We start from the raw sequence: 13,999 nt of genomic DNA, 5'->3' as shown, positions 1-13,999 counted from the left end.
CCTGATGCTGGCCAGGGGCTCCCCACGCTACCAGCCCTGTCAGAGATCCGCGGGGCGGTTGGGATTGTAGGCCGGTCCACAGGCCCCGGGGGGCCCCGCATCAAGGGACGCAAGTGGTACATCTCAGTGAGGAGCCGTGCCAAGCAGAGATGGCTGGCCTGCCCGCTCTAAGCCAGCCGTCTCCGCCCCGACCCGAGAAAATGGAGGCAGCTCTGTTGCGGGCGCCTAGCCTGGTGTGGGAGGTGGGAGCCAGGCGGGCGGGGAGCAGTCGGGCTTCGCCCCGCAAGTGGGGCTGGACTGGGGGTGACTCACAGAGCTCGCAGAGTTGGGCCGGTCCGGCGCCTTCCACTCCATTTCTGTGTCATCTCTGCTGACTTACTTGGCCTTTGTTGTCTCGGGCTGCTCACTCGAACCCGCAGCAGGGCTTGGGCGCTCTCAGGAGTCTTCTTTTGTGTCGGCCCTAAAACCTCGAACCTGTTGTTGCTTGTTTGTCGTTGTAGGTTCATTGTTCAAAGATTTATTCGTTTTTTGTTGCTCTTGGAAATGCAAATAGTACTCTGGTATCACAGCGCACACTTCTCAGGGTCGCGCTGTCTCCTGGCACGGCTGCTCCAGACCCATCGCCATCTTAAAAGTCAGAACCAGCCATTTAAACCACTCCCTGATTCCTGATCCTCACAAACTGTGTGACATGATAAATGTGGTTTTAAGTTGCTAAATTTGGGTTAATTTGTTACCCAGCAATAGATAACTAACACAAAGTTTTTGTGGCAAAATATGCAAAGAACAAAAATAACTGGAAGTCAACCTCAATGCACATGGAAAGGGGCAGGAGGAAAAGTATCACTTTGCATTCTACCAGCAACAGCTGAAAAGATAAAAATGTTCCTCTGTCCCTCTAGAAAATACTAAATTTTCCTGTTGCTCCCAATTGCCTGAGATATTACATATGAGCCTGCACATATGGCATTATGTAACCTTTCCTTTTCTGACTAAACCCTAGGCATTTAACTCACAAGTGCATGGCATGGTAAAATTTGGTCAGCAACACCAACATGGTCAATTGCTTCCATACAGTGTTCAAATGTAGACTGTTCACAAATTAGTTCCCTGAAAATGTCACAAAGCCATCTTATGGTTGTCACTTTTAATTTATTATATGCAACTATACGTTATGTCTTAATGTAAAAACCCAAAGCCAATCAAACACAAATCCTTATTAAGCCTCCATATAAAACATAAACCTTGCTTGGTAGCATTATTATATGCAACTATACGTTATGTCTTAATGTAAAAACCCAAAGCCAATCAAACACAAATACTTATTAAGCCTCCATATAAAACATAAACCTTGCTTGGTAGCAAAGTAAAAAGTAAATATACAATGCAAGAGTTTAACACAGGGAAAGAAGAATAAAAAATAACAATGATAATGATAACTAATATTTATTGAGCACTTACTAACTGCCAAATGCATACATGCACTGTATCAAACAACTCTATAAACATAAATAGCCCGGTTTTATAGCTGAAAACACTGAAGTTCAGTTTAATAGCTTGCCCAGTGTCACACTGCTAGCAAGTACAAGAGTTGGGATTGAAATCCAGGCAGTCTGACTCTAAAGCTCTAGTTCTTTATCACTCCTTTATATTATTTCCCTCAGATGAATGCTAAATTCTCCAGGGGAGAAAATGATTAGTGTGGGCTGAGTAGGCTAGAAACATTTCACAAGCAATTTAAATCTTAAATTTATACATGTTAAGAGGAAGAAAAGGCTTCCATATTATACATCGCCCAAAGGCCCCACTCTCATTCTCTTACCTGAGCGACCACAGGACACAGTTCACAGGAAAAGGAAGGGCACTTCGAATGAGAAGAGGTGACATGTGAGCCCATGACATCTAATGGCTTCCAAAAGGTTCCAGCTATGGAGCTGCCCAGGCTTACAGTACTGCAGAGTATCCCAGTCTACTGGAGTTTGTGTCAGAGTACCCCCACTGCATGTCTCATCTTACTGTGCACACGCTACAAAGCCAATAAGGGAAGCAGGACTCAGGTTCCCCTTTCATTAAAAAATCCCTACTCTTGCTTTAAACAAGGGTTGTAATAAAAAACAGCAATATGAAGAATATCTCTACATTTTATGTTGAATTGCCCATTGCATTATGTAATGTCTGTTTTATAAGCACCCACACAATAATTTAGTGCCAGGAAAAAAGCCTCTCTCTCCTCTTACAAGCTGGTTTGTTTCCTTTCAACAAACAATGAGAATTATATAACCCTTTGTTTCCCATATTTTTATCTAGGCTTCCAGGAAATACAAAGATAAATTTCATCTTTAATTAAAATAATAATGTTTGTCAAAGTTTCTAGTGTATTTATTTTCATCTCCTATTTTATTGAGTTTATTGAACATGTTTTTTTTTATTGTAAGCTACTTTAAATCCTTTTTAAAAGTAGGAAAAATATAAATTATGAATAGAATGAGGCTATCCCCCACTGCTTCCCACATAAAACCTGCTCTCTATACTAGTGAATGGCTAGAAACCCAGGAGTTGACCCAGAGTCCCCCCTTCTTTTAGTCAACAACATAGTTCTATCTATCCAACCACCTTAATGAGGATTTTATGTACTCTTCCTGCTCTTTATAGCCCACTACACTGTCTTGGTCTAGCTGGTTTTATTGTAAAAGCTTCCATATTAATCTCCCTGCCTTCAGTCTCAATCATCTCTCAACCTGCACTCATGCATTCATTGCCTCCATACTGTCAGAAAAACTTCTAACACAAAACAATGTCTTTTATCTAGCTCAAAATTCTTCAATAACTCCCTATGACCTATAGAATAAAGCCTAAGTCATTCATATCACGTGCAGGACCACATATGATCTGGTTGGCCCCTCCATATTTCTTCAGCCTGAGGACACCCACTTCCTTCCCCCTGATGACCCTCTAAAAACAACTGCTCCAGCCTCAGGGTTGTCCATCTCAGCAAATGGCACCACCATCTACCCAGCTGTTCATACCTCAAACCTTGGAGTTATCCACAACTCTTCCTTCTGTCTAAACTATCAGCAAATCCTATCAGCCCCACCTTGACAATATGCCCAAATGTAACCGGCTTTCACCACCTCAAATGCTATCAACTAGTTTAAGTCACCATCGTCTACCACCTGGAACACTGCAACAGCCTCCCAACTGATTTCTCTGATTCCACCCTCACAGCACCTAAAATCTATTCTCTATTCAGGAGCCACCAGTTATCCTTTTAAAAATATAAATGAGATTATGTCACTGCCCTGCACAAAACGTCCTACTAGCCCCCCGTTACACTTAGAACATAGTCTAAACTCCCTGTCATTAGCTAGAAGGCCATACCTACTCTTGCTCTTCTCCTTGCCCCCAATACCCTTTCTCCACACATTCACATAGCTCAGGCCCTCATTTCATGAAGTCTCTACTCCAATATTCCTTCCTTAGCGGGTCTTCCTAATCCTCTATCTCAGTAATTTTCAACTGGGGGCCATTTTGACCCTCCAGGGACATTCAGCAATGTCTGAAGATATTTTTAGTTATCACATGGAGGGAGAGGAGAGGAGATCTACTGGCATCTAGAATCGAGGGATGCTGCTAAACACTATACAATGCACAGGACAGCTTCACACAATGAAGAATTACCCAGCCCAAAATGTCAATATTGTCAAAGTTGAGAAATGCTGCCCTCTCTAAAAGAGCACCTCCAATGTTCTCCTAACCCTTACCCTGCCTTTTTTTTTTTTAAATCATAAATATCACCACCTGACATTATACATTTATTTATTCATTTGTTTGTGGTCTGTCTCCCTTACTAGAATGCAAGCTCCATGAGGGCAGACTTTTGACTGATTTGTACATGGCTATATCCCTTTAGCCTAGAAGAATGCCTGGTATATTGCCAGCACTCAGTAAATATTTATTGAAGGAATAAATGGATAAATGATACATTAACAAAACTGAACTATCTGTAGCCCTCAAAATACCCTGGGTTCTCAAAGGTTTCTGTGGCACCAGCTATAGAGAATTGTGAAACACCACGTACTCTGAAGTCACTACGACTTGTTTGCTGTAGAGTACTAGCACACACTAATTTTTATTTCCATTTCCTACATGGTGGAAAGTAGGCTAACATCTCCTGGAGGGCAGAGTCCGTGCCTCACACTTCTCTATATCTCTCACATCTCAATGGCTGATGGTAAAGATGGCAGATAACTACTCTGTCCAGTGAAAGAGTCCTATGTTTCAGATTTAGGACTTGAGCCAAGAAAAGTTCAATATTCCTGGAAGCTAATCCAGGCCTTTAATGTCCTGAGCATCCATAATCAGAGGGTTAAAGCACAGTATACATCTTCACTCAAAATAAACAATAATTTGTCAACATATCCAAAGTAATACAATTGGTATGAACAGCCTTCAAAATCAATATTCACATACCTGCTTGTTTAGCTTCGATACAGGCAATATTAATTTCTTCTTTCAAATCCCGGTTTTCGTTGGCTATAGCTTCCCCTACTTTAACAAATCTTCCAACTGCCAAGTTGACGGCTTGTCCTACACGCTGAATTGCTTGCAGAGTTTTATCAGACTTTTTGGTATTATCTTTATGATTAATAAGTGTGGTGATCTAAAAATAAAAGACAAAAGCAACTTGCTTAAATTTTATCACAACAACGCTTTTTTTTTTTTAAAGCTGTATCACAAAGGCCAAGAAAACTACGATGAGCAGGCTGGAATAGCCCAATAGACCAAATCAATCGTTTTAGATGTTTCAACCCAGAAAGGACCAGCAAAGTATCCTGCAACATTCCTTAGGACAGTGTTTCCATTTATTGCGATTCCAAGTTCACCAGAGAGCATACAATTCCAGAGGACCTCCAGATCTTTCAAAAAATCTTAAAGATAGGAGAAAAGTAGGAGGGGATAGATCACTACATTCACAGAACCCACAGAAAATCAAAGTAGTTCAGGTCTGGTTTCTCCTACTATGACTTGAGTTGCTGCAAGAGTAGAGATGGAATCTTCAGAGAGCATACAATTCCAGAGGACCTCCAGATCTTTCAAAAAATCTTAAAGATAGGAGAAAAATAGGAGGGGATAGATCACTACATTCACAGAACCCACAGAAAATCAAAGTAGTTCAGGTCTAGTTTCTCCTACTATGACTTGAGTTGCTGCAAGAGTAGAGATGGAATCTTCTCCCCCTTGCATTCCACTCCATTGCCTACCAAAGGCTGCACATAATAGCACTCGTGCCATACATGCTTACTGAATACTAAAAACCAAATACTTTAATACTGAAACTAGATACTTTAGAATGACCATTTTAAGTCTGTTTTATACTTCTCTAAGTTTTTTGCACCAGACTCAAAGTAAATGAAATATCAAGAGTTTTAACACTTAGTTCCCAGGCCCTGAAATAAAATACAAAAGGTGATAAGTTCTGCTCATTGAAACAAATATAAATCTTCAAAATAGCCTATAAAACCAGTACATGAACTATGCTGACATATAAAAATATTTCTTAAAGAATGTTGCATGAAAAACATAGATCTCAACTTGTACATGTATGTATAACTTTGAAATAATTCATATGGTATATTTACAAAGACCAGAATAGAGAATTAAGAGGAAGAGAGACTCACTCTTGCTCTTTGAGCAACTACTACGTGCCCAGCACTTAATATGTTAAGGTATTAATAGTTTAGAATTAATAAAAAGGCCTAGATTTGAGTCTTTGCTCTGCGATTAGTAGCTAAGTGGTCTATGGAAAATTATTTAATCTCTCTAGATTTCCTCATCTACAATGTTTTTTTTTTTCAACAAATTGTGAATATATATCAGATGCCAGGTCCTGAGGATGCATCAGTGAACAAGACTAACACAATCCTAGCCTCCATTAGATTTACAATATAGTAAAATAGCAATAATTCAACCACACACAACATAGTTGTTACACACTATCATATGCCAAATAAAATTCTAGGCAATGATGAAATAGCAATGAACAAGAAAGAAAAAGCCCATGATCTCAGGGAGCTTACATTCCAGTGGGGAAGTGGAGGAGACACAATAATCACATAAACAGATAAACAAACAAACAAACAAAAATTTAATGTAAATACTATGTAAAATGTTAAAATAGGATAATATGATACAAAGTATCTGTGTAGCTACCTGAAATTGGTTGGTCTTCCTTCTATGAGGAAGTGATATTTAAGCTGAGATCTAAATGATAGAAAGTAGCCAGGCTGGTAAACATCAGGGAATAAAAATCATTCTAGGGAGAAGAAACAGTTAGTAAAGAAAAAGAAAAAAGAAAAAAAAAAGCCCTTAGGAATGAGCCTGTCCTGTTGAAGAAATGAGGTAAAGCCAAAAGTGGTTACAGCATAGTGGGTAGGAGAGCAAGCGTACAGCCAATATCCACGAGATGAGACGGGAAGAGACAGCCATGTAAGTTGCTGAATTGGAATAAAGCATTTCTATCTCATTCTATGTATTACAGGAAGCCACTGAAGGGTTTTTAACTGGAAAGTGGTATAATCTCTGTAGTGGTTTGAAGCCACCAAAAGGTTTTTAAGCAGGACAGTGTAGTTATTTTAAAGTGTGTCCACAAATTCTTTTATACTTCTCCCTTCACAAAGTAGAACCTCATTTCCTTCCCCATGAAAGTGGGCTGGACTTGGTAATTCACTTGTAATGAACAGAATAAAGTGGAAGCAATGGAGCACTTCTGAGGGTAGGTCATAGAACACATTGTGATTTGCATCTTGCTAGCTCTCTCTGGGATCAATCACAATGGGAAAAAGCTAGCTGTTGTATTGCACCAAGCACTCAAGCAACCCTATGGAGAGCCCCACTAGGTAATAAACTGAGGCCTCCTGCCAACAGCCGGGTGAGCGAACCTAGGAGCAGATTCTCCAGCCCCAGTCAAGTCTTTGGATTACTGCAAGCCCAATCAAGTACCTTTATTTCAATTTCATAAGAGACCTTAATCCAGAACCTCCAGGTAAGCCACTCCAGAATTCCTGATCCACAGAAACCATAATATAATAAATGTTTGTTCTTTAAAGACATTAAATTTGGGGTAATTTGTTCTCCATCAAGAGATAACTAATACACATTTTGGCACTTGGATCTGGGGTGGCACTGTAACAAAACCTAAAATGGGAAAATGGTTTTGAAATCAGACAGTAGAAGTTGTACGGAATTTGAGGAGTGAGTAAAAGCTACAAGAGTGTTGAAGAAACTCTGCAGAAGCATGATGACCTTTAAGGAAGCTTAGTCATTTCAGGCTGCTATAACAAAATACCTTACACTGGGTAATTTATAAACAACAGAAATTTATTGCTTACAGTTCTGGAGACTGGGAAGTACAATATCTTAAAAAAAAAAAAAAAAAAAAAAAAACTAGAGAAAAGGGGACCCTTATTATGTAGTGGCAGAAAGTCACTCTCAGTAATATAAAAAAGAGAAAATATACCTAATGCACTAGATGATCTAGCTAAGAAGATTTCAAGGCAGATTTTGAAGGTGCTACCTGGATTCTTCTTGCTGCAAAAGTGAAAAGTGTAAGAAAGAAAAAAGTAAAGTGTAAGAAAAGAAAAAGAAGATAAAAGAAACACTATTAAATGAAAACAAGCCAGAACTTGCTGGTTTTGAAAATTCCTAGCTTCTCCAGATAGCACACCATGCTAAAATTAAGAATGGCTTCTAGGCAAAAACAAAATCCAGGGCACTGTTAAAAAAGCACGTCTAAAGATGAAGGTAAGGATGTGACTATAAAATATTATGTTGGCTAGCTGGTTAGCTCAGTTGGTTAGAGTGAGTTGCTGATAACATATCAAGGTCTAGGATTTGATCCCTGTACTGGCCGGCACAAAAAAAAAAAAAAAAGAAAGAAAAAGAAAGAAAGAAAAAAAAAATCTTATCTTAAGCTCTCAGAACGATCCTATAATATGAGGACAGTGAGAAGACAGAAGTCTGTGAACCAGGAAGTAGGACCTCAAGAGACACCAAATCTGAGACTCCAGAACTGTAAGAAATAAATTTCTGTTATTTAAGCCATCTAGCCTATGGTATTTTTCTTATAGAAGCCCAAAAAAGGCCGGCCCGTGGCTCACTCGGTAGAGTGCGGTGCTGATAACACCAAGGCCACGGGTTCGGATCCTATATAGGGATGGCCGGTTTGCTCACTGGCTGAGCATGGTGCTGACAACACCAAGCCAAGGGTTGAGATCCCCTTACCGGTCATCTTTTAAAAAAAAAAAAAGAAGCCCAAAAAGACTAAGACAGTTGTGTTTATTAAATCCTTTATTTACATGAAGTTTAAATTTTCAATTATAAAAAAAAGATATTGCAATTAGGCTAAAATACCAACTATTGTTCAGTTCCCAAACACACACTTTGCTCTCACTACAAGCATCCTCCCCAGTGCATAATTAGGTGTGGCCGTCTTCCTCTTACTCAAAGCAGTGTGGAAAATGTTCAATCCAAATGCAAGCATACCTTTAAAATTTTCATTAAGAGAAGCTAAGTCAACTCATAAAGTTCCTTACTAAAAGGTCTAAAATTATTTTCAAAATTTTTAAAAGGGACGTTCATTTCTGGGCTTAACTCATCAGTAAATTCTCAGAATTATAAGAATTTAAAAATCAGCTAATTAGCTATAAAAAACAATATGGAAGTAAACACACTAATCATGGGAGTATGCTATCAAGAAGGCAGAAAGGGGACACTTTCACCTACTTGACAAACCATTTTGTCATTTGGATTTTATGTTTTATCTTTGCAATTTAAATACACATGTATTTACATTCAAAAATCAGCAAAGAGCAGAGAGGATCCTTATCTACTCTCTTCATACCCGACTTACTAAAAAAAGGATCCTCAAAAGCTTCTAGGACGATGCAGAGAGAAATGAAAAAATGAGGTAAGCTACCTTAGAAATCTAAAGGGTCTATATAATGCTGAATGAAGGAAATCTATCACAGACAGGAAAAGACTCACGGGCAGTAGAATAACATTCCACACCAGGGTGGAGCTCTGTGGAAGATAGCCTTCTTCCTTTCCTTTAATAAAAACATTATAAGACTGGGAGTGGGAGTTTTGATAGGAAAAATAAAGTAGATTATTAAAGGAGGTGGGGAGTTGCTCTGCAGAAAATATGCTTGAGTCTTAGGCCAGGGCTTTTCAAAAAATTGTCTGAATGCCAGTACCTCTGACATCCATGTGCCCTGTAGGCTCTTCCTTGTCTCTATCACCTCCCTCACCCCAGAAGAAACCACTGTCCTGATTTTGTGCTCATCACTCCCTTATTATAACCACTGTACATATGGCATAGCCCTAAATGATATATGGTTTATTTTTGCCTGGTTTGAAACTTCACTTTTTTTTTTCACTCAACATTATGTTTTTAAGATTATCTATATTGATAATTATAGCTGTGGGTCATTCATTTCACTGACATATAGTATTTCATTGTAAAAAAGCACAGTTTATTTAAATGTCCTACTGTTAAAAGACATTTGGGTAGTTTTCAGTTTAGGGCCATTAGAAGTAAAAATGCGATCCTCACTCAAATCAATTTCTGTAATACACGTGTAGGGGATTCTCTTGGGGTGCAGACTCAGGAGTGAAATTGCTGGGCCATAGTTAATACCTACCTTCAATTTTAATAGATTACACCAAACCATTTTCCAAAATGGTTTACCATTGACATTCCCACCATGACCACATTCCTCACCAACACGTGTTCTCATTATGGTTATATCTTGTACTTCACTGATTCGTAAAGAAGTTGAACATCTTTTCACATATTTTTTAGCCATTTGTTTCCTCTTCTGAGAAATGGCTATTTCTTTTATCAATTTTTAATGGCTAATCTTATTTTTGATTCATTGGAGTCCTTTATTCTGGGTACTACCAATCATTTGTTGTTTATTTGTGCTACAATCACATTCACCCATTTTACGGCTTATCTTTTCACTTTTACAATGTCTTCTGATGAACAGAAGTTCTTCATTTTAATGGAGTCAAATTTATCAACCTTGCTTAGAGTTAGCATTTTTGATGTATTAAGAAATCCTTTCCTCGGCTGGCCAGTTAACTCACTTGGTTAGAGCGTGGTGCTGATAATACCAAGGTCAAGGGTTCAGATCTCTTTATTGGACAGCTGCCAAACCAAAAAAAAACAAACCTTTCTCATTTTGAAGTGGTGAAGATATTGCCCTATTTTTTTCCTAAAAGTATTATAAGTTTTTACTTTCATATTGATGTCTTTAATCCATCTGGAATTAATTTTTTTTACATGGCATGAGACAGATCCAATTTCATACACTTCTATGTAGATAACCAATTGTTCTAGCCTCATTTTTAAAAAAGTTCTTCCTTTTCCTATTAACCAGCAATGCCAATTGTCATTTACCAAATTTCCGTGTGTGTATGCATCTGTTCCAGGGCTCTCTATTCTGTCTCACTGGTCTATTTTTTCATCCCCATTCTTATAGCCACATTGTCTTAATTACCCTGGTTTTACAATAAATCTTGAAATCTGGTAGAGCAAGTCCACCCACCTTGTTTCTCTTCTAACTATTTTTGGCCCTTTGTTCTTTCACATAAATTTTAGGATCACTTTTTTTTTTAAAAGACGACCGGTAAGGGAATCTCAACCCTTGACTTGGTGTTGTCAGCACCACGCTCAGCCAGTGAGCGAACCGGCCATCCCTACATGGGATCCGAACCCAGGGCCTTGGTGTTATCAGCACCACACTCTCCCGAGTGAGGCACTGGGCCGGCCCTAGAATCACTTTTATAAAATTCTACCAAAAAGTCCTATTGAAGTTTTCGTTGGAATTGTATTAAATTTGTAGATCAATATGGAAAATAGATATGTCTATAATATCATGTCAATCTAGGCATGAACACAGTACTTCTCTCCCATTTATTTAGATCTACTTTGGCTTTGGACAATACTTTAAAATTTACGGTATCTCTTTTGCTCTGTGTGCGTATATATATATACATATATATAGAAACCTCATATGTTGCTGTCATTGTTAGTATAACTAGGTTTTTATTTTTAGAATTACTTTTTTCTGTTTATTATTAATGTAGAAAAATGCAATTGACCTTAATATCCAGTGAACTTGCTAAACATTCCTAATTTTTATAATTTATTTGTGAACTCTTTTGACTTTTCCATGTAGATAACATCAAGATGAGACTTCTGATTTTTTCCTTTTCTGTCTCTACACCTTTTATTTCGTCTCCTTGTCTTACTGCACTGGCTAGGATTTCCAGTACAGTGTTGAATAGAAGCTATGATAGCAGGCATCTTGCTCTTGTTTCTTGTAATATAACATGTAAGTTATATGATATTAACTGTAAGTTTTCTCTGGATACTTGTCCAGGTTAAGGAAGTTTTGTTCTACTACTAGTTTGCTAAGTGCTTTTTATCATGATTAGAAGCTGAATTTAATTAAATGCTTTTTCTTCATTTGTATTGTGAACATGTGTATCTTCTCTAATCTGTGAATGTAGAAAATTATACTCATTTTTTGAATATTGACACAACCTTGCCTTCCAAGAATAAGACCAGTAACCCAGCACTTTTCACTTGGAGAGTCAGAAGACGTTAGATGAATAGAAACTCTCTACTTTAAACTGTAGAGTGCTAGTCTTACCCATACCTCAAAACCCTGTCTCCTCCACGGCATTGTTACTGACTCATCCATGCATTCTCTGAGCTCTTAGAGCACTTGTCATTGACGATTCTCCTTTGATACTTGGTATGTGCTATTCTATATATGTCCTGCCTACAGACTAGAATATAAGCCCCTCAAAATGCAGCAACTAGTAAGCACACAACAAATTCTTGCTTAAAATGCTCCAAATATCCTTGTGGGTGAGATAGTGAAACATGAGTTGGATAATAATGCAGCATCCTTAGAAAATGGACTGCTGGACATACAAGTTTTCTAGAGAGCTGCAGTTTTAAAGTCCTAACGCTCACTGAAACTTTAAAATCATTCTAAATTGTACTCCACACTTCCTTGTTTTGTTAACACAGTATTCGGAGCATGCTTTATACATTTCTTGATATTAAGCATAATTGAACTTTTTCTTGTTGAAGACAGTCAATCACTAGGAATCAGTTATGGGATTGTGTTAGAGATGCAGCTGTGGGTACATGTGTGGGATGAAGAACTTCAGCTGTGGGCCTGGAACAAGGAAAACAAAAAGCAAGCATTTTCCCCCTTTGGCATTGACCTCTAGTTAACTCTCAGCAGTGATTCACACTTTTCATCCTACACTCTCCTACTGTCCTCACCTCCTTTTACCCCAGAATTACGTAATGCAGAACTGTAGAACCGATACATTTTTAGCAGTGATAATGTGAAAAGTTACCATTTCTGCAGATGACGAGCTTCCAGGTTGTTTTTTCATTGTGAACTCTTTTCTTCTCTGTATCTATGACTAGCTGACCTCATCACTGCTTCTAATCTCTAGAGGGGGAACACAGAGTATAGTATAGCTAAAAGAACAGACTCTGGAGCCAGGCTGCTTGGGTTCAGATTAGTTTGGTTGAAAGCCCTGATGACAAGTTACTTAACTTCACTATTCCTCAGTTTCCTCAACCATATCTTGAGAACAAGCATACATCTACCTCCCAGGATTGTTGTGAGAATTAAATGGGTTAATATTTACAAAGTGCTTAGAACATGGCCTAGCACATAGTAAAAGTTATGTAAGTATTATTAGATAAATGGATAAAATACTATCAACTTGAACTCCACTGCTCTCTTCTCTTTCTTAAAACTACTCCAGTACTTCTCATTCGGGATTGTGGTTGTACCAGTGGTAGTGATGGTGTTCTTTTGGAGGGTGAGCAGGGATGGTGCAGACATTACTAAGGGATCCCAGCACTCCTTCCTCTGGTCAGTGCCTCTATCAGACACAAGGAAAAATACCTGCTCTGTTAGCCACGGGAAACAGGTGAATAAAATGGGGCTGTTTATTTAATCAGCATAACAGCAATTTAGGGACATGTGTGACTGCTGTTTCCAAATATTTGCAGGGCTGGGCTGGAGAAGAGGTAGCATTTAAAATTCTATAGAACAGCAACATGCTCCCCATCAGTGAACATGTTTAAGCAGGGTACTGGTCGCCAGGTGTCAAGGATGCTGTAAGAAAAACATTTTAAATTTAGATTTAGATAATCTTTATGATTCCTTCTACTTCTAAAATCCTAGTAATCCTAGTATGAATCACCAAAACGTTAACAACCTAGGCGTGAGTCACACATCACCAACGCGATCCCCAAGGCACAGAATTTTTCACTCCCCGCCACAGTGCTTGGCTCGTTACCACAGGTCTAGGTGAGGAATTCTAGCCCTCAGGCTGTGTATACAAAAACTTTTCTAAAACTAGACGCCTCTGTCACTTGATTCTAGACTTCTGTTATGATCACCAGATACAATATCGCATACATCCCAGACGGGACTTGGCAGAAAGGTGTGTATCCGGATTAACTCTCAGACAGTTCTTCACATCCCTCTTCGAGAGGCCGGACAAAAGCAGACTGAAGTGAGCAGGCGGGTTAAGGGGCAGGGGCACGGGTGAATGAGTTAGGCGAGGCGACACATGGACAGGGGAAAGGGACAAAGGCCTCGGAGGCTGGTAGGAATGCCCCAGCCGGAGCGGCCAACAGCCTGGGGTGTGCACTGGGGATGCGAAAGGGGAACAGCGGTCGGTCCAGCAGCCACGACTAGAAGGGTCCTCGATGCCAGCGGAGGGCCCCGCGGGGGTCCACTGTGTCTCCCGGAGCTGGGCGAGGCTGCCCGCCCCGCGCAGGGGGCCTCGCTCGGCCTCGGGGCACAGGCCGGACAGAGCACCTGCCCGGGCTCCGCCGGCCCCGCGCCCGCGCCCCGCAGCCTCCCCGCTGCTCTGCCTCGCGCTATGAACT

General features: G+C 39.5%; 1 pseudogene; it reads right to left on the bottom strand.

Moving 5' to 3' along the window:
• Window positions 1–13,500: 13,500 nt before the first annotated feature.
• The window catches only part of LOC103610073, a 39,164-nt pseudogene continuing 38,665 nt past the window's right edge, over window positions 13,501–13,999 (bottom strand).

The sequence above is a fragment of the Galeopterus variegatus genome, unplaced genomic scaffold (assembly GCF_000696425.1).
Source record: "Galeopterus variegatus unplaced genomic scaffold, G_variegatus-3.0.2 Scaffold10554, whole genome shotgun sequence".
NCBI lineage: Eukaryota > Metazoa > Chordata > Mammalia > Dermoptera > Cynocephalidae > Galeopterus > Galeopterus variegatus.
This window is presented reverse-complemented; position numbering and strand designations above follow the sequence as displayed.